This window comes from Motacilla alba, chromosome 2 (assembly GCF_015832195.1).
Source record: "Motacilla alba alba isolate MOTALB_02 chromosome 2, Motacilla_alba_V1.0_pri, whole genome shotgun sequence".
Classification (NCBI taxonomy): Eukaryota; Metazoa; Chordata; class Aves; order Passeriformes; family Motacillidae; genus Motacilla; species Motacilla alba.
The window spans coordinates 136,886,500-136,911,824 of NC_052017.1; the positions used below are offsets into that span (position 1 = coordinate 136,886,500).

At 39.9% G+C, this 25,325-nt stretch overlaps 1 protein-coding gene across 8 annotated transcripts in view; it reads right to left on the reverse strand.

Annotated features, from left to right (window-relative positions):
- The window catches only part of TRPS1 (transcriptional repressor GATA binding 1), a 214,351-nt gene that overhangs the window by 175,568 nt on the left and 13,458 nt on the right, over window positions 1-25,325 (reverse strand). The window contains exon 1 of one of the 8 annotated variants that reach the window (XM_038128268.1): window positions 609-17,921. The exons of the other annotated variants lie outside the window; for them this stretch is intronic. The gene's annotated coding sequence lies outside the window, so the exon portion shown is untranslated. Of the gene's footprint in view, window positions 1-608; window positions 17,922-25,325 lie in introns of those variants that run through there. 8 annotated transcript variants of the gene reach the window in all.

Sequence of the window (25,325 nt, forward strand, 5' to 3'; positions counted from 1 at the left end):
TCACATGCATCATCATGGGACCGGCCTAATGGGATAGTTAATGGCATCTAAATAACTCCATCAGCAGTTGTAAGTTAACCTCTGCTGGCTGCCTTGTGTTCCACTTCAAACAAAATTAGTGCTGTTACTTTCGTTGTTAGCAGGCAACTTCCCACATCTCTGCGGTGCCATCGCAATAGTAAGCACATTTGCTGGGTGCTAGCAAAGAAGCCAAGTGAAGAACAGGCTTTGGGACCGAACTACCTTTTCAGCGCTGAAAATAGTGATCTGCCCAAAATAAAAGAATTACTAAGCCTGATGTGAATGAAAGGACTTCTCGAGCTGATGGAATTTTGGATAAGGCCCAGGTTGCAGCTATATGTACTTTCCTTCAAAAACAGCCAAGGCTACTCTGTGGTTCATACATCTGCAATTTTCTGTTCAACAGTCACTCACATCAGTTTATCCCTGAAAACAAAAACTTCTGCTAAAATCAGTTTGTAATTCAGGATAATGAATTACCATAGTGATTACTGTACTTCTTAAAAAAAAAAAAAAAAAAAAAAAAAGAAAAAGAAATTCTGGTAATCAATAGTTTCGTAAGAGTGGTGAAGATAATGGCTAATTACCTGCTGATCACCAGCTCCCCAGCGGGTCATTGTTGTTGCTCATTACTTTTACTGAATGTGATGGCTTGTCATCAAAGCCTATTGCAACAGAATGGTTGTTGCCTGGTGCTTGTACTGCAGGTTTAGGTCAGATCTTAGTCATATGCTCTTTTTAACAGAATAATCCATCTAGAAATATATTTGAATTTTATGAGATGCCACTGACTAATCTTTGTACAAGTAGATGCACAAGCAGACGAAAAGCAAACTGAGTCAAGGGTATATGAAGACTGTGATATTATCAGTCAATACGCTGCAGCAACAAAAAGTTAAATGAAAATACACATTTATATTCAACAGGCTCAAGTAGGACATCTTTGTTAAGGGATAGTAAAATTAATACTTTTACACTCATATATATTACACACCCACACAAAGACATATAATGCATATACGGCGCTTGAACATCAATCATTTTCCCAGAATAATGCAGCAAAAAATCATTAACTCTCAGTGTCTCAGCTTAATATATGTGTAATACTTACCTATCTCACAGGAGTGTTGTGAGGCTTAATTAATTAGTGACTGTAAAGCACTTTGTGATCCTCTAATGAAAGGTGCTACATAGCACAAAGTATTATTAAAATCATTAGGACCACAAAAAAGCCCTGTGGAATTCCAGCCTACACTGTCTGTTGGGGTTGGGAGTGATCTTATTATTAAAAGGAGACCATCAGACTAATTTTCATAATTTTTTCAAGATTTTTTCCCCCTTTGCTGTTGTGATAGCACGTTAGCAACTAGAAATATAATCTTTATAATCTTAATAACATACACTCATGTAGTTTGTTACTGCAGGGCTAGAGAAGGGAGCAGTGCTTTTGGCATTCATCTGGCTTTCCCTTTTAAGAAAAAAAATTTTGAGAGATTGAGAGACATATTTTGACACCTTCCCACACTCCACTCCAGCAGGACGGCCGATTATGTGAGATCGCAGGATACTTGCTAGAGCTGCATGGGAAAATGATGCTGTGGTTTTAATTTCGCTCCTTTTTAGACTTCTTTTTCTTTCACAAAAGAGAAAAAATAGAGGAAAAAAAAGAATAAAAACAGAAAAAAAAAAAACCAAACACAAGATGCAAAACAAAACCCAATTTATTACACATAAATAGACTACAAAGACTGTCTGCTGTTCTTCATATAAAAACCCCTAAGTGTTCAAAGTGCCGGCTTCTATCAAGCACATAAAGTCCTAATCAATGCGGAGCCTCCTCCCTACTCTCCGTACAACAATCGAGCAGCTGTGAGGCACACGAGCTGCGAGGCCAGAGAGCTCCTGTTTTGAGACGGAATTTCTGGGAAAGCGTCTCGGCGGCGGCCCCGTCCCGGGGGAGCCACCCGGCACCCAGCCCTCCTCGGCAGCCGGTCCCGCCGGGCTGGCCCAGACCTGCGTCCGGCACAACCAGAAAGTTAACAAGCTCATTACTACGGCCCACAATTGCTAAGACCTGCCATGTTTTCTAATTTAAGTGTTTAAAAAAAATTATCTAAAAACCCTGTAAATAACACTGGAAACTCCAAGTGAAATTGCTGAAATTACTGAAAATTAGATTACATTAGATGCAAACTACCCCAGATTCAGACACAGTGGTAGAGGACTGGCCAAAGCTGCTGCCGTTCTACCTTCCTTTGTGGACACTTGCACAATGAAATGACAGAAAAGAGATATTCAGCTTCACATCCCCACCATCTCTGGCTGGGACACAGAGCAGGAGGCAGTCACACACGATGCTTCTCTCCCACTTTTGCTCGTGGTTCTCAGAGCAAGCCTGCCAGCAAACAACCAACACATGGCCCTCCCTAACTTTTCTCTGCTGAGAAGGGAAGGCAAGAACAACTCCTTTTATGTAAGGAACCCAAGAGTCAGGCCCTAAACCGTGGGAGGGAAGAATAAGCTTAATGACAAGCAACTGCCTCTTCAACAAGACCACCTCCTTTCTGCTTTGGCACAAGTGTCTTCACACACCATACAGGACAGAAAATGTCACAGCTCTAAGTAACTGATAGGTTAATTTCAAATGAGTTTTTAATCTATATATGTTTTTCTGCAAGCCCTCAAACTGCATGTCCACTCTTTCCTGCCTGAAATTGCTAAGGTAGAACATGATTCCTCGTATCAGTAAAATTAGGATCAGACATTGTAATTGGACAAAATGTATGTTTGATATTTTATACTCCACATGCTCCAGTGAAATTATGATAGCTTCATCAATCTAAAAAGTGCAAGAACCATGTATTAGTAGAAGAAGAAAACATCGTATTAGTAGAACACCATTACAGTAAAACACTGTTGTTTCTCCTCCTACTCTCCTACTCCTTTGCATTTTCAGGCTCTTCAGTTTAGCCCCTGATCACCAATTTGCCGAGGGCTGTTTGCAGTTTTTTTCCCCACAATGTCTACAACAAAGAGACAAGTGAAAAGAGCTGTGGTCTGTTCAAGCTTGCTCCTTCCCATTTACATTTACTTTCCCAACATCGATCGTTCTCAAATCTCTAAAGGTGCACTTTTGGACATCTTAAATCCTGTTCAGCTACAAAGTGCCATCACCTTCAAACAACTCTCATCAGGTAAATCTCTTATTAATTCACACTGAATTAATTCACAATGATCTTTTCTATTACCTTATGCTTCAGAGCACAGCACACATCAGTAATCATCTAGCCACTGGAATAAATCTAACCTTTTCTATGGGTATAAAGCAGACACTTGGTCATTTCAAAAGAGTTTAGGAGTGGCATTTCAAAATAGATTGTTTAAGCCCACTTCCAGGCACTTATTTCATTTTAAGCTCACTCCTGGGGTAATCACACAGACACTTTCAGGAGAAACTGAAGTCAAAAGGTGATGTATCTAAAGAGGTGACATGAAGGAGAATTGTATCCTGTCTTGCAACCAAAATGAAGAATTCTAAAACTGCTTTTATTTACAAGTCCCTGAGCACAGCAGGTTGCTATTCTGCATTTCTTACTGGCCTGCTGCAGACAGCTTGTTCCTACCTGCCCTCCACTGCCATCCATGTAGGATGGGAGAACCCAACAAGGCAAGATTTCACATTGCCCTCACTTCCAATCAAGTACCTAAAAGCACTCTGTACACATTACAAATAATTAAAACTTAACAAAGCTTGTGAAACAGGAAAACTAACATCACTGCCATTTTATGGACAAATATTATCTACAGAGAAATTAAAATTTCAAAGTGTTCAAGGTGACGTGCAGGCAGAGTTCTTGTCTAGTGACTGAACCTGGGTTCTCTAGATGTCCAGGTCCATATCCCTCTCCTGTATGTATTTCAGTAAAGAAAGCATCACCCTAGCACTTGGCAAAAGGCCAAGATCCTGTAATTTAATAAGGTACAGAAGGAGCATCTCATGCAAAAATCTAAGTGCTCCAATTTATCATGACAGTTATGGGATAAGCTGACATTTTATTTGTATGTAAATTAGTCTCCAAAACAGCATTAAAAGGCTGCACTTTCAGAGAATATTATGCCTTTGCTTCTCTGTTCTGCATTTATCTAAACTCAGCTTTGTATATTAAAAGTAGTTTAATTTTTATGTATTGATGCTGCTTTGCATGCTCCCCAATCCACTGTTATTGCACCACTGCGAGAATCCAGCCTGATTTGCTTACTGCAATAAAGTAACTGACTTCTGCCAGGACTGACACCTCCTACGAGAGCCCTGCCTGCCATCCTCTCCAAATCTTCTGGTTATTCTATTAATTATCTGTTGTTGCACTTTATAGGATGCAGAATATTCCCTTTCGGATGAAACTAGAGGTCCACTTACTCTGGTGTTCCCTTTTGGAGATACCAGATCCTTCAAAGACAGTTCAACTGCCTTTAGATAGAATCACTGACTTCTGTGAAAAATAAATTGCTCCTAATCCTCAATGCTTAAAATTTTACTATTTGTTTTTAAAGAAGTTATATATAACCCCACGTCCAATAGAAGTGACCAGTCAACATTGTAATGATGCTGGTATCAGTGACATCTTATAGCTCTCACTCTACAACCTAAATCTGAAAAAAAAAAAAAAAAGGAAATATTTTAAGTGTTTAAAGTTTGCTTTTTGCCAATGGAGTAGAGTTTTCCCTCAATCTTGTACTACCAAGAATTAAAGACCCCCTGGGCTGGGGGCACGTCTATCACATCCCCACTGTCTTTAGGGTAAACAACCACCGTCTTGCCAAACTCTTCTAGTAGGTGTGGCAATCTCATATGTTTCAATTTCTTTTCAGCCTGAGTAAACTCGGTGCTCTCTGTAATCCAAATGTCCTTTGAAGACAATGGGAGTTTAGGGTTTGCAAATGACTCAGAACTGAATCTGAGTTGAGTGTACTGGCAAGGCAAGCACAGTGCTACCTTCAGATGAAGAGTGAGGAAAGAAGGTGACCTCCTGGCTCCTAGGCAAGAGCAATCAGGTATGGGTACAAGAAATGACTCATTTGTTCTTTTGCATTAAGAATATAATGGACTGATCCAATTTCCCTTGAAGGTAATGGCAAAAGCCCCACTGACTGAGAAGAAAGTCTGAGATGTGCTATCCCTTTCTGCCAGGTGAGGTCTGTGATATGAGAGGAAGGCATCAGAGTGCCCTTGCCCAAAACCTCAGTCAAATGGAACCATAAATTACTTGGGAGAAGAGGAAAAGATGCAAGGGAGATAGAGGATGGTTTTGGCTAGCATTCCAGAAAAGTTCAAATAATTTTGTTTCCAACTAGAGGCAAAATCCTCCCATTTGAAACAGGAATGAAACTTCAGAAACTGGGAAGGAGGCAGAAGTCTACAGCCCAGACCTAAAACAGTAATATTAAATCACCACCGGAGAGGGCATTATTGTAGTACTTTTCCAGCCAGACCAGAATCAGGATGAACATGAGTTTGCAAAAATGTCCTTTTTTTAAAAAAAAAAAAAAAATTTGGCAAGAGTTTCCAGACACAAGTTACATAGGTAAGAGAGGGCAACCAAGGGCAACCGGAGTTGAGCCCACATACATCAAAGCAGACTCAGGCTTTGGGTACCTATCCAAACTGAGCCTTCAAAGGTTCTGATGTTGCCCTATTGTTTAGCTTGAATCTTGTCTAAGCTTGTTCAGGAGAACCCACATTCAGAAGTATGGAAGAAGGGAAAAAGAACACACATTTTCCAAACTGCGATTGCAAAACAAAACAAAAAAATGTAAATCTACATGCTGCAGGGTAATACTGGTAAGCGTGGCTAGCTATTGTTGCTCCATGCTTTTCAATTTCCATATATTAGCATTCATTGCCGACATTATTAAATCCAAAGTTATTTGGATGCTTTGATCAGCAAATTGAACCTTGAGTCTATATATGATGTACCTATATTCACATAAAGTTTACAAACTATTATATTTCCCTATTTTAACTTTTTTCCCCCCACATGCTGTGAGTTTCCATATATCCCACAGCCATACATTCCAAACACAGACTATTTTATTTAGTAATTTATTCAAGAATTTAGATAAAAAGAAAAGCAATGGAATTTGTTTGGCAATCTCTATATAAACAGTTCCTATACATTTGGGTTGAATCATCCAGCAATCACTCATCTTGACATGCCTGTGACAGATAAAACTTTCATCACCAATATGTCTTCTTGACTTAGAGATCAGGATACAGGGGATCCATATTACAAAATCTCTTATACTGCTTATGGCTATCACAAAAATTAAAATCACATTAAACATAAGCAAGCCCGAATTTTGGCACTGTTTTTCCACTCAGCACAAAAAACCCCACTCTCCATTGTGAATGGGGGAGAAACAACAGCAGTGGCAACCACAACAAAAGACTGGATTGTGTGTTCCCTACACAAAACAGAAAGCTCTGCCTATTCAAGAAACCTTGGCCATTTGTCAGAAATTACAGAACTGATTTTGGAGCCCAATATTAGCTCCAGCCAAAGCAGTGGTGAATTACCTTGCCGTTCGAATCATCCCTATTAACAAGGAAGAACTCTTGTAGCACAAATCATATCGTCCTCATGCAGACGGAGAAACAGACCCACTTTCTTAAATAAACCCAAAGTAAAATACATTAAAAAAAAAGACCAAAGTGAATGCAAATTGATTCACTCTGAGTGGTTTGTCTATTATTTGCCCTTTTTATCTCTTATTTTTCTTTTGAAGCTGAGAAATGAAGTGAAATGCTGATGAGAAAGCCAGTCTTACAGCACTTCCACCTTAATAATTTGTTATGAAACGGCTTTAAAACAGTAGAGTTTTTCAGACAGCCATAAGAATTGAGTACACGCATTCACTGAGGATCATGATCTCTGTTTTACCCATTTCAGTTCTGGTCAGAAAAGGGGGAAGGAGGGCACAGAATAAGAAAACTCCTTGATACTCTGCTGATGTGGCTTTGCAGCAGCTTCATGAGCGCTGGCAACCCTTTAAAACTGGCAAGGGATGCCAGCACCAGCCTGCTGACTACTGGATGAATATATATAGTGCAAATAATGCTGTTCTTGAATCAGTTTTTCCCAAACTCCCACATAAACTTTCCATGGGAAAATCTCATAATGCCTGCATAAGTGATTTTATGAATCTAGCTTTCAGCTTTTGATAGAAGATTTCTTACGCTACTGGCTTTGATTCTTTATTGCACAAAGGGGTGGTGCCAAAAGCCCTCACATTAGCCTGGACCATGCAGACATCAGAAATTTAATTTAAACATCAGTAATCTGCCAGGATCATAAAACACATACAAAAAAAGATTTATTTTTTTTCCCCTGGTAGGTAAATATGTAATTTCAGAAACACGAGTACAGCATAGGTGGCAGAATCTGCACACAGCAACATAGAGACAGAAGCTAAAACTACCAATGAGAGTAGAAATCTTCAGTCTGCAGAGATGAACAGAAGTGAACAGTTGTTTTATTCCTATTGAAGATGTATTTTGAAATAAGTTGGACACTATATTTCTTTTCCAGAAATAATGCACCTGAATGTTCCTTAAAATACATGTATCACTATATCTCTAAAGGTTACAGAGAAGTACAGCCATAGATTACACTAATATTTCCATTCTCAAAAATCCCATGTACACAAGCAAGTCTTACCACATTGCTCCTTTCTTCCTCCTCAGAGCTGCCTTCATGCCACCTCAATTTCCAATTCAGTACCTCACTAGTTCTAAGAAATATCCAGCAATGATGTTGAGCTGATTTGTTGCACGGGGATGTATCCCACAAAAAGTGAAAGCTTTTGCCGTGTTTTCACTTATAAAGAAAGCAACTATTAATGCAACTTCTGGGTTCACTGGCATTTTGGAGTCTAAAAAAAGTCCCAAAACTACTTGCAAAGGCTACAACAGTACGTTCTTTGAAGTAATGTTGCAACTTGTGCAAAGGAATTTGGGATGTACCTGAGATCTGAAGGTGCGGGCTACAAATTAACACAGCCAATTAGGTAGAGATGCTGAGAGTCCAACATGGATGGGGTGAGATAACCACAACTCATAAATAAAAGGACTGCCAAATGTGAGCCAGTTGGCTGAATACATATCATGTCATTCTGCTCATCTAGATGCTGCCCATCAATAATTTGTTGCTGTTTGCTCTCCCCATGACAATCAATCCAAGTTAGGGCTGCTTCTAATTTTCCTGTCTATGAATAGCTGCAGAAAATCCACAACTGCTTTCTCAAACAACTCAAAGAGATAAATGTTTCATCCACATATCAGCGTGCAAATTCTTCCCAAAATGGGACTAGTCAAGAGTAAATAATTACTCCTGTAGCAGTTTCATCTGATAAACAAGACATAAGGCTGCAAAACTGATCTTTGTACCATTAAGAGTCAGGAGAGAATCCAACTTCTAAAATTACTTGACTAAGTGATGCAGGACCCCAAAACTGTGACAATTCTGTAGAGAATGTTTCACAACAGATGTAGTCATTTTTTTAGGAATTAGTATTAGCTATAAATTTCTTACCCCCTGAAATCTGGTACAACCGGATTTATACAGCAAAGATGCCTTCCTTTGAAGAAGACAGAGATGAAATCACAGCCAATTAAATTTAAGCATCTCTTAAACAATTCTTTTGTTAAGCAGCATGTATTGAAAGAATAAGAATACATGAGAGAAATTAGAAATTATCTTCATAATTTGGCCGTGGCTTTTCTTCTTGTGAGTAATGAGAACAGTCCAAGATCACAGATAAAAACCTTCATGTCAGAAGACATTCGTACAACCATCGTATGCAGATAACAAGATGAGCATATATATGCATGTATGACCTAAAGAACAGAGACTGCAGTAAACCAATGTATTTCTGAAGGACTTGGGTCTTCTCCAGCATCAAAATCTACTGATTAAACCAAATATAGATTCAAGTCTCTCTTTTAAAAAAAATAACCTCATTATCATTGAATCCCATATAATCTTGATAAGCCTTGGCCTATTAATAGAAAAATAATTTTCTTTATGACTCTCAGATCTAAAGAATCAATTTGGTTTCCCATCCTATTACACTCTAAGTTGTTGAAGCTCTGGCTCTCCTTTGAGTATGAAACAAAAATACCCAACAGCTCCGCTCATAACCCTCATGCTTCATCCGCCCACAGCGGAATCCACAGTGGTTGCCATTTTGCCTGCTCACAAGATGGCACGCTTGTCTCACTCCAGCTGCACAAATAAGTCTGTATTACACTTACAGCATCGGGGATAATTAAAGGTTAGGCACGGAGGTGGCAGCAACACGCTCCCACAGCACCAACGGCTCCGGCAGGGCTGCAGGTCTCTCTGCCTGTGCTGGGGTGCCTGAAACACCACGTGGGCACTGACCTGCTGCTTCTCGCTTCCCAGACTCTGATGTGGGAAACAGTGGGGGCTTGGAAGCTGCAAACCCCAGAGGAAAAAAAATGTGGCTCCTTAAGCTCAAACTGAACTTTATCTACATAGAACTCTACTGGCCTCTGAGCTAAAGGGAACTCGAGTAATTCATGAGTGCACTGTAATCTGGGCAACAAACACACACTTGATTAGACTCTAAAATTACTGAAAATTATCATCTCCCTTGCGTCTTTCTAACAGCTTGACATATCAATGCCTAATGTCTCATTATGTTTCAATTTGAATCATGACTGTAAATCACTGGAAATACACAAAAAGAATGAGACATCAGATTTGGGTGAAAAAAATGAGGATGCATGAGAGACTATTTATGAAAATATTAAAATCAGCCATGGAAACATCCTATAAACTGAGAAATAGCAAGTCCACTGGAGGTAGTGGAATAAAGACCCCATACTACACTCCTCACAGGTAGAATTAAAATTTGTTCAGATTTAAAGAAATATCCTTTTTTCTTTTTTTCCTTTCTTTAAAGATGTATGTGGGTAATAGGAACAACAGGAACATAGGAGTATCATTGTAACTGTTGATTTCATTCACATTCACTATAAAAGATCTGTCAAAACAGAAAAGATACCACCTTTTATTTCAACTGCAGAAAGAGTGCATAAAGTCAGGGACTTTTGTTTACATGGCAGGTAAGTACACATATTTAATTGTACACACAGGCCCTTCAAGTTAACCTGTGTCCTTTATACAGATAACCAGCTGCTAATAATTTTCTGCAGATCCCTGCATTTTGCTCTGAATTCACAACATCACAAGAAAATTTGATCTTTGAACCCAGCAAAATGAAATACATCTTAGGCCGTACTGGAACTGGCATGTGAGCACTGTAACTGGGGTTCAAGAACTGAGGAAGTGTCAATGGTTTAGGCATCAAGATGAGCAAAAGGAAGACCATGTGCAAGCTCACACTGCCATAGCAATGCTGTGCAAGCTGGAAACAGTGAAGCCACATGAAAGCATCAGGCACTTCTCACTGCCAGTTAAACTGCTTCCTGTAATTATAAATATACAAAGGTTAAAGTAAGAAAATTATTGCAATGCACTGACAGAAAATGAATTCTCAAATACTCAAAAGATTAATCAACAACAGTCTATCAGCATAAGATACTGTGGCAACAGTCAGCATTTCTGAAGCAGACAGCCTGGCACTTTATTTGCTTTGCTACATGAGAAAAATCCAACATCAGATCGTGGGTGCATCCCAACTGTGGGATACTCTTCTGCAGCTCCCAGCTCCAAATGCTCACTCTGGCAACATCCTGACTGGGCGTCAAAAAATCCGGTTTGGCACCGTTCTCCCAAGCTTTTTGGACTCCATCAGTAGGAACTCAAGCAAACAGACAAAACGCAACATGCACCATCCAGCAGATTAGAATTGCAGAGTCTGGTCTGCAGGAGAGAATCAGCAACTGCTCAGCACTGGCTTATGCTTCCTACAAGCACTCTACCTTTCAGCAATACTGAAGGGATACTTTCTGTTCTAGTTTATAAAGCCATTTTTTTATTATTATTATTTCTTTTTTTTTCTTTCTTTTTTTTGCTCCCTAAATACAATAGATGATTAAAATAAGAGAGGCAGACCTATGGTTCGGCAAGTAAACATGGTCTCATAATTTCCTTTGTGTCCATAGAAAATCAACATTACACACTAATCACTCCCACTCCTAAACAGCCATATCACAGCTATGTTTACACTGTTTTTGTAACACTCATCAAGAAGTGAGCCTGGCCTTGAGGCCAAATGACAAAGCAGAGACTGAAACTCTTCTACACTATTCTGAAGTCACTTCCTTCCATTTGAACGAGTCCATCAGGGTCTAAAAGTCTCATTTCAAACAGCTGCATTGCAGATGAGCTAACAAGACAAATCTCAAGTGTTTATACAGACAATACTAAGGAAACTGAATGATAACATAAGTTTTATGACACCTTCAATCTAGAGAAGTACAGAGATATACAGAAAACTACTGAAAATTGTATTGAAATTGGGAATGAAAACTAATAGGGAAGAGTGCAAGCTCTTTGAAATAACAATCCCTCACACTTTATTAACAGTGATTGAAGAATGAAAAAAATTAAGAAAACAACACAGTAGTAGACAACAAATATAAACCAGTCCAAAACACACTTTAAAAGGCCTTTTGTCCCAGGCAAAAATTTGAGCATAAACAGGTAAGTAATGATGTCACAGATGATGCTGCATTAAGGAAACCATTTTAAAATGTTCAAGGAAGATTAATTTTAATGAAAATTAATGAAGATATGGAAGATGTGGCTCTTCTCCTTATGAACATGTGAAGTGAAGCTCATTTAGACTAGAAACACAATTGCTAACAGCAGGTAAACATTAGGGAGGGAAAAGCTTAGGATCCAGTTGGCATAAGAACAAATAGACTAGCCATGATTAACTTTGGGCTGAAAATGAGAAGGAAGGGTTTTAACTGACAAAGCAGTGAGGCTATGAAACATCCTTCTGCCAGACGCTGTCAAGGCAAAAAAACTCTACCTAATTTTAGGATAAAGGTGGGTCACTTCATAAAAAGGATTACATACTGTGGTTGATGTTCAAAGAGCTACCCATTGCTCACAATTCCCACAGAACTTCAGGACAACATACACAAATCCATTTTTCAGGGTATGCACAGCCTTACCACTATACCTTAAGAATGTACATGCCAAGGGCACTGTTTCCTCAAAAGCAGTTGGGGCAAAAGTTACTCTTTCTCTCTATCATTTTTGTTTATATATTTTTATTTTCATAGTGACCTTCTGTATTCCCTTTAAGGGCCAATAGTTTTAAAAACACACTATCTTCTGCATTCAAACTAAATACAAGATATGTATTACTTACTTGGGCAGCAGGAATTCACTGTAACATTATAAAACTTTTGTGAAAAAAGCCATCCTTTCTATCTACTGTCTTACCAGTCACTTGTATGTCTGACTGTGCCATATTTCAAGCAGGCATTGTACATTCTTTTTGTATTTTGAAGGCGGCAGTTTAGTAATTAAAAATGCAATGAGAAGGCAATTCTCAAGCCCTCTACATAGGTTTCACAAAAGACACACCAAGAGCTGCCAACACAGTTTTGCCAGAAGAATCTAACAGAGCTACATTTAAAAGTGGGGAAAAAATACAGGTAAAGTTATTTTCAGTAAATTAGGCATGAAGTCTGAGTAGGACAGCAGTCTACAGACAGAATCTGTAGAGATCTGATTGAGACTGATGATCAAGTTCAGGCATTTTGAGACTACATCAAAAGAAACCTTTTCTTTTTTTTCTTTGTTTTTTTTTTTGTAACACAAAATATTATAAGTCTGCATGTTAGTTTTCAACTGAACGTAATCTCTTTGGATGAAACTAAACCAATAATGGGTGATACCTGCTGAAGAAAATAAACCTTTTGATCCAATTCAATGGGGAAAGAATACTAACTGTCTCCCTGCTCCTTCTTGAAACTACCACATCTCTCTAGATTGTTGCAACACCCCTGTTCTCAATCCACAATGCCAAAACCGAGATGGCTACACAGAGAAGTCTGATGTGGTCAAACTGACCAACACAACTCTTAGAATTCCTAAAAAGCTTTTTATGGGGTTCATTTGGGCCTGACCAACCTTCACATATTATTTTGGTTTAGCTGTGTAAATACCAGGCCATTTGTCCCAAGTTTCTTCTTCTTCTACATTAGCACAGTATATTACTATTGCTTTTTTTCTTTCTGCTGCACTGAAATGCATTTAAACATGTACTTATTTATTTATCTATTTGTTTGTGGTACATACTGTCTACTAGAACCAGGGCTCTTGGATAATCATTGATTTGGCAGTCCCTTCCAGCATTTTGTTTCTGCCTGACATAATACATGACGGTCTTTTTGCCCTTTAAATATAATGATGTTCTTGCTTTTGCTTGTGACAAAACGCAAATACTTAAGATTTCCACCACCAAGCACACAGAGGAGAAGGTAACCCTGACAAAGTTCAAAGGAAAACTCGGTTACATTTCTCATCAGGAGCAGAGCTGTCACTGAGACAAGGGCAGGGTGCCATGGGCAGATCCAGGATCCAGAATCCAAATGTGCAATTTTATGATGGGCTTAAGCCCTACTGGACCTGAAGGGACGCTGCCCAACCCTTCACCACTGTCTGCAGGCTCAGGCCCTGCCCTCTCCCTGCACCCACACTGACCAAAAATGCCCTGCTTGCGCCCCAGGGCTGGCAGGGGCCAGTCAGACTGTGCCTTTCAGAGGCAACTCAGGCTTGGATTAAAGGAGTTCACTTCTCCTCTGGACAGCCCAGCTCCCATCTCCTTCTCTGCCTTTGCAAACTCAACCAGCACTAGAACCAGCACCAGGAACAAGCCAGGAAAGGGTCACACACACCTGAAAAACCTCCATACCAAAGCTGCACCTACTCTCCACCCAGAAGGATGACAGGACAGGTGACCATACTATAGGTCCTGGGGCAGCTGCCACACTCCTGGCCTGGCTGATGGCTTCTGCACACTTGCAGCCCACCTTGCCAGCACACAGGGAACACAAAGCCATCCCTGACAGAGCAGAGGAACAAAAATAAGCCAGGCCTTGAAGGAACTATTAAAATGTCTCTTTTAAAGAAGAGAGAGGGAAAAGAAGATTTCAGGAGAAAATAATCTTTATGTGCCAGGAAATATAAGTGCTGTCTTCAGAAAAATAAAATCATTATTGCAAGCAAACTGATTCACTAAGATACGTGCAGAGGAGTATTATAATAGCCTCCTTGTCATTAAAATGCTTTGAAACTATAGTTCTGTCAGCTATGCTAATGATACTCAGATTTTATATTACACAGCAGAAGCTATGCTCTAGCTAGAATTTGGTGCACTGTGTTACATAGAAGTTCACATTAGAAAAGCAGTTATTAGTTCACAATGACGATAAAAATGTTTAAAATGCACAAAAAACAACCATACCATACAGAAGCTAGATGGAAGGGTGATGAACTGGTCCAGAAAAAGAGGTAAATTCTCCTTCTACCCAGGAACCTCCTTTACTAAGTGAGAATCCTATCTTTGGCATATTTTTCTACCAAATAAAAAGATTGCTTGAATGCTGGAAGTCTAATCAACTTTTTGTTTCCTTATGTCCACATATGAATGCTAAAAAAGACCACTATTAGAAATAAACTATCCATTTATATTTACCTTTTTACCTGGTAGAAAGGAGTTTTATTTCAGTGAAATTAAGGTCTGGCATATTTTGATGACTTTATGTAAGCCCTTATTAAATATAGCAAAATTCAGGCTTCAAAACCCAGTGGAATTGGCACAATCAGATTTCTACGTGATTTATCAGCTTCACTGTCACAGCAACTAACTTGGTGCATTTCTCTGCTTGGTTGTCTCTGTAAGCTGTTAGGAGAAGTCACTCCATCAAACAGAAATGCAACACTATTTTTATTGCTTATCTCTTTTGCCTTGGGTTACATCAGTAAGTCATCTCCCTCTGTCAACTTGACAAGAGTCTTTTTCGTGTTGACCTTAAAAGGACACAGCTGTGACAACTTTGGTTTGGATTGGATTTTTTTTGGTTTTTGTCATGTTGGTTTTGTTTTTTTCTGATAGTTCTCAGCTAAATACTTGTTATTGATAGTCCTGGATCTTCATCTGGCACTGTTTTCTACCCCATGAACAGACTGAGCACAAAGCATTGTACAATCAGCCCCACAGTATCTTCCAGCCCTTATCGCAAGAGGCACTGGAGAAGTTGAAGGTAGATACTATTCCAGCAAAGCCATGATTAATTACAAGAGGTCTTCCAGATTTGATCTTATTTTCTTAATGCTCTATAATTAATTACTATAAACATACATCCTTATTTCTACAGCCTTTGCTCAAGATATTAAGAACTCCAATCCCTGGACTCAATCACCCCTGGCATTTTCTCTCGTGTTATGTAAGTAACTGTGGCTGACTCTCTCCAAGTTCCAGCATTTGAAGATCAGGATGAAAAATCTGCTCAGGATTTTAGACTAAGGTAGGAAGAATATACTATGAACTACTGTGAACTTCCCTTAATACAATACCCCAGCTAGGGGATATTTGGAAAATACAAAAATATTTAGGTAATCTGAAAACAGCGCTTCTGTTTCTGCCATGCACTACCCAATAAATGCAACACAGTGCTGATTTAAAGAAGTAATATGACTTTGTGCCAAATACCTCAGAAAGTAAAGAGAAACAGGTACACAACATATTTTGAATTCATTGCACTGTTTGCACTGATGGTTACTTACATTAACGTAGATTTTAATCACAGCAACTTACACATCGCTAGTTTTAACGGTGATTTAAACTGGCAGGCCAAAAATATCAACACACACATACAATGAGGTTAAAAGAAATTACGTATGTTTTCACAGTATTCCTGAAAAGTGAGAACTCAGGAAATAATTATGAAAAGGTAGTAGTTTTATCAAAAGAAGGAGTCTTTCTCTGGATAGCGACTTGTGTATGTTGTAGCTATGTGCTCTTAATCAAACAGTTACACAGCTCAACATCATCGTTTGTGTTTACATACAGTTTTATGTTGATACATAGTACAGATTTCATTCCATGTTTCATATTTACTAGGTAAGAAAGTTTCTTTATGGTTTATGAAAGCTGGAATTATATTAGGAATCATTAAAAATCTCTTTTAAGTATTGCTTATCAATTCAATGATGCCTGAGGTATGCAGGAAGAGGGAAAAAAGGACATTTACAAAACCAATTTTGCATTAAAACTAATTTAAACAAAGAATTACACGTGAGTTGATCACTGTACATTGTTCATCCAGTTGTTTTGGTTTTTCACCTCTAGAGGTAACAAAGCTCATTATCACACACTTTATTTTCATCCATACAATGGAAAAGGAAAATAAGTTTTTTGTTGCCTTTCTTTTTATTGTTTCTGATAATCTTAGTTTTGAAAGTGAGAGTCACTGAGCAGAATGTAAAATGGAGAAAACAGTGTCACTGCACCAGCACAGGAAGCCTCTGGCAGAAGCCAATTCCGTCACTTCCACAAACCAGTCCCAGCTGTTTAGATAGCCATTTCCACCAGGACTGTGGTGTGACATTACTTAAACTCTTACAGGTAAATAAACACCATCAAACAGTACATAAAACTGTGTAGACTTATACCTTAACACTGATCAAGAATCAAAAGTCCTATTTTAAAAGGTATCTATTTAAGGTTTTTTTTTTTTATACGTGTTTCTCTATTTTAAAGAAAACCCTTTTTTGTCCTTAAGCATTAATTATTGCATACCTTGGTTATTCATATTAGATTAGTTAGGAGTCCAGCAACTGTTTTAATATATACTGCAGTAGTTTCACATAACATCTTTCAGGATAGAAATATGCTTTAATATAATATAAATTAAAAATAAAACCACATACATGATGCTACCAGTTTTGCTATGCTTCTGCAAGTATCTGCAACATCAGACTATTATGTGCAAGATGATCACAGAAGAGAAAAACCTAACTGGCAGAATTCTCAATGGGCTTAAACCAGAACAAAAAAAGTGTACTTAATTTAGGAGCTGAAAGTCTGTCTGTAGTTTGGTACATACAGCACATCACACCATGTAATTTTATAAAAATCAAATAACTTTGCAAATCACTTCAAATATTTCCTTTCTCATTGGTTTTAATCATATTTGAAAGAAGAAAAAAAAATTACAGGATTAAATGAAAGCAAAATGTAATGATCTAGGACTCTTAATTCTCCTAAATGAACATTCCTAAATTTTTGCATCATGGACCACTGTCAAACTTCAAACATAACAGGGAACCACTATGCAGCCTTCACACCAAACTTTTAATTAAAACCCCTAAATGGAATGATATGATACTGCAGATCAGTATCATACTGTGATTATGTGTCTGCAGTCCACAATCTGGAAACAAATATATTAAAGGATTAATTTTCCAAAAGGGAATGCTAGTCCCTGGGCTTCTTGGCATACTCATTTTATATAGTGAGATATTACACAGTATCTTAGCATGCAAAGTTCTTAAGGCCTCCATTCTATGGGTTCTTAATAGTACAAGTGTGATATACCAGTTTAAGGCAGGATTTTTAAATGAAATATCACAAGTCAATTCCAAGATCATTAAATGAAAAAAATTATTTCTCCTGGAATCTCCGTTTCAATCTAGACTGCTGGGTTTCAATGTTTTTTTCCATGCAAAATGTCTGGACTTACATCGTCCTGACAATAAAGTACCCATAAAATGTGGACAACAAAGTGATTTCCAAAGATGTCTCTGAAAAGGACAACCTATGAACAGCAAAAGTTGTACTTGCTTCAGGCTTATCACTACAGAATGTGAAATAGAATTTTGGAATTTAAGTATACATACATATAGAAATATTACTTTTAACATATATATATATATATATATATATAAAAACTGTAAAAAGTGTTTCATGTATATATGCGTACATAAAAGCATTTAGAAGGAAGGAGAAAACCAGAAAGAGACTATATTCATTCTAATGGGTTTATCTGAGTTTACTGGGGAAGGGGCGTGGGGAAGAGAGAGGTGAAGAGAAAGAGAGAGAAAGGGAGAGAGGATTGTCCTGAAGCTGGAGCGCGACAACCGTGACTGCTGTTTTCTGCCCAGCACTCAGTGACAGCGCGGGGAGAAGAGTGGTTAATCACTGCATTCTGGGAACCGGGCAGAGAGAGAGGGAGCAACTGCTTTCCGCAACACTTCCTGCGATAAGGGAGCCAGCGCTGGCACACGGACGCGGACACACACGCGAGAGGCGGCTGCGCGGCGCAGCGCTTCATGCGACTGCAAACGTGACCCGCAGCCCCGCACCCCCGACACACGGACACAGGCACACCAACACCCAGTGCCTGCAGCTCCGGCCGACCGCTCTGCCGCGGCTGCCGGGAGCCGGGCGGGAAGGGAAGCCCCGCTTCGTGCCCTCCCTGCGCGGCCCGCGGCGGGCAGAGCCCCGAGAGCCCGCCCCGCGCCCGCCGCCGGCGCTGCCCGGTGATGCTCGATCACGACAAGCGCCCAGAGAACTTCAGCGCTGAACAAAGGCTGCCGTACTGACGCCGCAGCACAGCTGGGCTTCTATTTATTTTATTTTTATTTTTAAGGGCGATTCCAAGAAAACTTTCGTCGCTCGAAGTCAGCGCGGTACCCGGCGCCCATTCCCTAAGCAGTGTGTTATTAAGCCTTGAAAACACTTTGCAAAGAAAGTAAACAAGGCAGGGGAGGCAGGACAGGCATTAAGGCCAACACGTCCCGTATCGTCCAATAACTTCCCCTTACATGCCCAGTACAATGTGGGTTTGCTGATCACAGCTTTTCCACTGTACCAGAGCCAAGTGCAGGCAATTACTTACACTTATGTAGACTTTTATAAGAGATAACAGTTATCTCTATTGGAAGGCACAAACTGGGGGAGTTTTCTCTATTTTTTTAAAATAGTCTGGTTCAAAACACTGGTTCAAAACCACACAAACTGGCTGAAAAACACACAAAAGGGTTTCTGTGCGGGGCACTGGCTCCCCCCAGCCCTCCGTGGAGCCCCAGACAGAGCTGAGCAGCAGCTCCACGCTCCGCCGAGGAGCGCTTCATCCAGGCCTGGATGGAAAAGCCCTGGCAGAAACCAGCCCACCGACCTGCCAAGGCCCAGCGGAGGGTCCCGAAACCCCCAGCCCTGCAGTTCGGGGCCAGGGACGGCCGCGCTGGGCCCCCGCCCGCCGCGGGGACGCGCCTCCCGAGCAGGGGCACGTCCCGTCCCGCGGCGCTCCAGCTGATCCCAGCTCACGGGGATCCAGGTAAAATAAGCTGTGTTGGGCCCTGCTGCCCGTACCAGTCACGTCCCCCTGGTCAAGATAAAGGCAGGAGCGATCTACGCATTTTTAATGCAAATGAGATGCAGCCCGCAGGCTCTCATCAAATTGCCAATGCATTGGGGATGCCACTGCTGTTTAGCTTTGTTTCCACATGTGCTGAAAGTTGATGAGTGCCGCTTGTGTTTTTCTTCCCACCACCAAAGGACACAGCACAGATATACGAAGTAGGAAAACCGATGTTCCAGTAGCACTTGCAGACCAGATTGCCGCTGCCAGCATCTTTGGTTGTATCAGTACATCTACCAGTACCGTTTCACTGGTATTCTGAAATTCATGTTAGATAATTGTAACTCAGAGCCAGAGTATCTCTGAGCAAAAGGAGAATATACTGCATTTATGGAGTTACCATCTCTGCATTCACATTTTAAGCAGATCTGATCCTTACACATTTGAGGGAAAGGATTTCAGCACAGAACATCTATCTGTGTTTATAAACCAGGGCTATTTTACATGCTGCAAAAGTACTACATGATGGCACATGAAAGAAGGTTCCATTGCCTTAGTATGAACTCACCACAGGTGTGCTTAAAACAGATATTAAAGACATGATTCACTGTAATAAAGACACCCCAAACAACTATTTAAAGTGATTCAAAATACAACATTTGGGGGTGGGGAGGTGATGATACAGTGCACCTCCTTCTCCCCACCACCCCCCAAGAAAATACAAGCTCCAATAATAATAACAATGACAAATAAATAATAATGATAATGGTACATATTTATACTTTATGCAGAAGTACAGCAGGGTTCTTAAGATTAGTCTCACTTTCAGTTTCACTCAGCACTGAACTAGTCAGCTTTGCGTTAAAGAGGTGTGGAGTGTTACTTAGGAGTTACAGACAGTACATCGGCATGTTAAAGAAAAACAGAAAAAACAGTGTCATAACCCATACAGGGAAATGATGGCTAAAACAGAAGATAGGATTCTCACACACCACTCAACACATCTTTTCCTCCCCAAATGCACAACAGACATAGGAACAGGAGCTTCAAGTACTTACTAAACTTACGCAGAGAAATAAATGGGTATCAGTTGCGTGACTTAAAAAGTCAGAGGAAAAAGAAGGAGCAAATTTTTCACAGAAGCCTTGAATCATACAAGCTGCTCATTTGCCTCATTCATGTCCTCCTCCTTTCACTGCACTTCAATATGAAGAAGGCAGCCTAAACAATATTCATCTTAGAAATCCAAAACATTGCAGAGACCACACTGCAGCAACAGATCTGCTTCACATGCACTGACGTACCTCCTCAACATCTGAAAGAAATTCCAGCTCCAGTCAACCCATAAGAGACATGTTGCCTGACTGTACCTTGATGGTATTGTTTATGAAGATGGTGATTTACACACTCATAATGATTTAAGCAGCTACTTTGCATACATTACAGAGAGAACCTGAAACATGTGACCTGCTTCACAGGGCAGGATTATACCTCTGTTCTTGTTGTGTCATGTGCAACCACATTATTTAGTAGTTAAAGGCAAGCGAGCACTCTGGTATTCTATTGTCCTCACCATGCACGCAGCGCGAGAGCTTCAGCATGCCTCTGAAACCAAAGGTGAGCTTCCCAACTTCTAAAGATAGACAGTTAAATAAATGATATAGTTGTCAAAGGGGCTCAGTCAAACCTACCTCATGGTTCTGCCCACTCTGGATTGTGATGTTTGCTGGCAGACTTTTTAGGACAGGAAATCTTTCATGGTGGTGCTAATAAATTTGCAACAATGATCATATTCTTAGGGACTACTCCAATACAAACTTTCATTAGCACTCACACAAGCTCTCACAAAGCACTGAGAATGTACGCATGATCATCAGAAGCTAGGAATAAACAATAAAAAACTTAAATCCTTTTTTTTTGATGTTGTTTTCAACTAAAAGACAAAAACTTTTCAGAAAAATGGAAACTAACATCTGAGGAGTGGCTGGACTCTGCCTGTCAGCTCCTTCACAATTTTTAGTTGTTTTTATTGATCCATACACTTCTTATGCACAACTCCATTACTGCTTTGATAATTAAAAGATAATTAAATACAAGACAGAGCATGTATCATGCTGGGGAATCACTTAGCAAGTGAATTGTTGTGCTGAAAAGTAGAATTCTTTCTGTCACTCACGGTGCAGTGATACATCAGTAACAGATGCCATGGGAGCTATTTTGGGGATGATCCAGTGGCTTACCGGAGCCACAGAAGACAGCAGAAAAGCATATAGTTCAGAATTCAAGGGAAGTCCTGCCACAAGGGCCTTCACACTTTGCAAATACATAAAACAAGTGCAAATCCACACAGGTTTACATCAGCTTCAGAGCAAGCACAGCACTTCCAATATAGTATGCAATAAAAGATGTCAAAGTCTGACTTTTTTTGATTTCAGAAAGGAAGACTGGTGGGTTAAAGGGGAGGTATCTTAGCAGCACCAGGAGTGGAGCCACCAAAGCTCTGATCACAGCTTTGTCACTGGCTCACTAACACTGCACTTATTTAGGTTCCCTGTGCCCTGGCTCACCCATCAGTACAATGGATATAATACTTCATCCTGTCCTTAAGAGGCAATTAATGCTTGTAAACTACTCTGGGAACCTTGATTAAAATGCACTGCAGCTTTGCGATAAGTATTCCCTCTGAAAGAGCACACAAGCTGGGTTTGGATGGTGGGAAGTACTACCTGACGGCTGCAAAAGAAAAATAATCATTCTGAATGAGACATATGTGCCTGACCTATGCACATGTGTAGGTGGATCCCTCCCGGAGTATTTTTCTTTCTCCTTTTTTCAGTTACTATGTGTATATTGAGAAGAGAGGAGCAGTGAGAACAGATAATTATAAAGCTTTTGAAAAGCCCTGGTATTTTCACCAGAGGATCACAGTGGGCCGTCTTCAAGAATTCTGATGCAGAACTGTATGTAATTAAAAAACATAATTATTTGTAATACTCCTCAAACCCTGTTTTCATTAAGGAGAGGAGGGGAAAAAAAGACAGATCACTTTAAATATGAATGCTTTATGAATAAAGAATTTTTTTTTAAATTGATGAGCATTCATTTTCCCATACAGTCACATAAAGTCTGAGTAGTTCATGTAAAACATAATTATCAACGTTTTAAACCACATTTTCCCCTTGAAAATAAATAAATAAGGATGCCAAAATCTTTTTTGTTCATTAAGAGTCAGATCCAGCAGAAAACATCTGCAGACTTCTAGACCAAGCAAGCCCTGGAAGGCCATGGTACTGGCTGCACCTCGTGCCAACCTCAAAAATTTGGCTGGTTCAGAAAGATTTAAACAAAACAAAAAAAGCCCTGCAGCTTTACATGTCTGGGAATTGTGGAACTGCGTTAGGTTTATGAATAAAGAACAGGGGTGAGAAAAAAAACAACTCCTTTTAAAGAGGAGATCCCTCTCTCCCTCCTGCCCTCCAGCATTCTGGGTGCTAGACAGGAGCTCCTCTCCCTCCCCAGGGACACCATGGATGTCAGCTGTTGCAGCCCAAACCGTGGGGTCCACCTGCACGCCCTGCTGCAGAGGGGATGGGGGCCGCAAATCCGGCACTTGCCCCTACTTGGCACATTGGCTCGGGCAGGCGCCTGAGCAGCCAGCTCCCAGCCTTGCTCCCAGACACACAGGAGCTGCCACAGGAAACCCAAAGGAGCATCCTCGGGATGAGAGCCAGCCCGAGTTGTTCAAAGGACACTGCAGAGCCACCACAGAGGGGCAGGCACAGCTCAGGGTGAAGAGCCACCCCTGTGAAGGTGGCCAGGGGACATGGTGGTCTCCCCTGCACCAGCAGCCTCTCTAGCCCCTGGAAGAACTGGGAAGAACTGGGCCCTGGGAGCAGCCCAGGATTTCTACCATGGGCTTGAAGAGTCTCCACGGTGCAGCGGAGGGAAGGAGCCTCAGCTACCGCAGGCAACCAGCAACTCATATTTAGATTTCAGGCTACCCTGAATATGTGTATGCAAACACCAGAGGGGAGATGATGGCATTGCCAGGTCTGTTTGATGAAATAAAGGAAAAGTTTAGGATGAGGGCCCTGCTACAGCAGATTCTTTAAAGAAAATTAAAGAACCAGCTGCTAGTGTAGTTGTCACATATTGAGACTTTGTATAGAAATTTCTGACTAGTTCTTCAGTACATCCCTCTCCGGGAAGCCAAAAAAGCTCCCAATTACTGATGTCACACCTTATTATCTGCCTTATTCAGAGGACCAGCCTATATTTCAGACTGACACCCAGCTCATCTTGTGCAGCCTGCCCTATGCAGGGAAAAGAACTGGGCAGGTATGAAAAGACCGAGTAACAGTACGCCCATGTGTTCTGCTTAAAGCCATCCCAAAATTTTGGTTTTGCTAGTGTTCATTTTATAGACACCTCCTCAAGAGGAACAGCAGCTGTAGTATGCTGCCTGGGTTAGCAAGATGTGATACACGCAGAGATATATACTGGATATGTATTAGGAGAGCACAGAGGGACTCTGTGCGATGCCCGTGTAACTGCAGACACTCTGCAGGTGTGTATTTACAATCCTATTTATATAGTGCTGAAAGTGGACTACATTAATATACAGTGTGCATGATTCACCGTCATTAGTTCTGCCTTCCAATAATGTGGACCCTAAGATAAATAATATCACTAGAGCCTCTCCCATACAATAAACAGACTTGTTAGTTTAATTACATACACAATATTTCCAACTGAAATCAGAGATTCTTTTTAAATTATTAAAAGTTCTTGAAGTGAAACCTTTGTTTGAGTTGAAATGAGCCAGCTGACATAAAAAACCAAGAGAAGCCAAGACTTGTCTTTAAAATGAAGAATAAATTTGGTATCTTAAATAAATAGTATTATTCTAAACATGCACTAAAATAAACTATGTATTTTAACAAGAGTAGATACAAAATATCATTGTATTTATCATCAGAGCTGTATATACCTGTTGGATTACTCCTTTCAAAGCCTTAAGAAATGTACCAGTGTCTTTGAATTAAAATGCACTTTCTTTATGCTAAATCTGTGAAAGTTCTCCTGTGGGAAACACTGAATTCTACATTAATTTTTTTTTATTAAAAAAAAGCTTACACAGCCTCAGAAAAAAATAAACAAGTGGCAAAAATCCCAACTTTGTCCATTCAGCCTTTGATTCTGTCTTTGTCTTAATAAAATTGTCGACAGAAATTAAGCTAATCTTTGCAGCGACTTTTTCATCTTTCTTTAAAACCAAGGAGTTTAACTAGCTGTAGTTCCATCAACCCTGACATGCAGCTCGCTATAAAGATGAGATCCTTGTCATTTTTTTTGTCCATGTCTAACATTTAAGGAGGAAAAAAAATTAAAAATAAAATCCATTTAAACTCTACATTTTGGCTACAAAACATCTCAGTAAGACACCAAGATACTGTCTCTCACAAATCAAAACAGTAGCAGTAGTACCATCTGTAAACTCAGAATTAAAGAGCCAGCATTTTCTATACAACTGTAAAAAGTATTTTTAAAGCACTTTTTAAAAAACATTTTGCTCATTCTATAGCATGGGCACTGAAGGCTATAAATAACTGGATCAGTAAGTAAATTCACCATATACTAGAATGACTCCTTCAGCTCCATAAAAGCTGAAGGGCTTGCTGCTAGTAGTTAATGGGATAGCCCAACTCCAAAGTCAGAAAGGGCAAAATATCTCCCTTTCATTAAAAGAGTAGGGAGGGAAGCTTTAAAAGGTACACAATTAGTTAGCTTTGCAGTGATTAATTCAACAACTGCAAAGCCAAAAACAACTTTAGGCACTTAACCATGAAACTGTCAGGTCTCTATGCTTGACGATAAAGCGTCTATAAAGTAAACATTAACTTCTGGGTTTTTTCTACGTGCATACTCCATC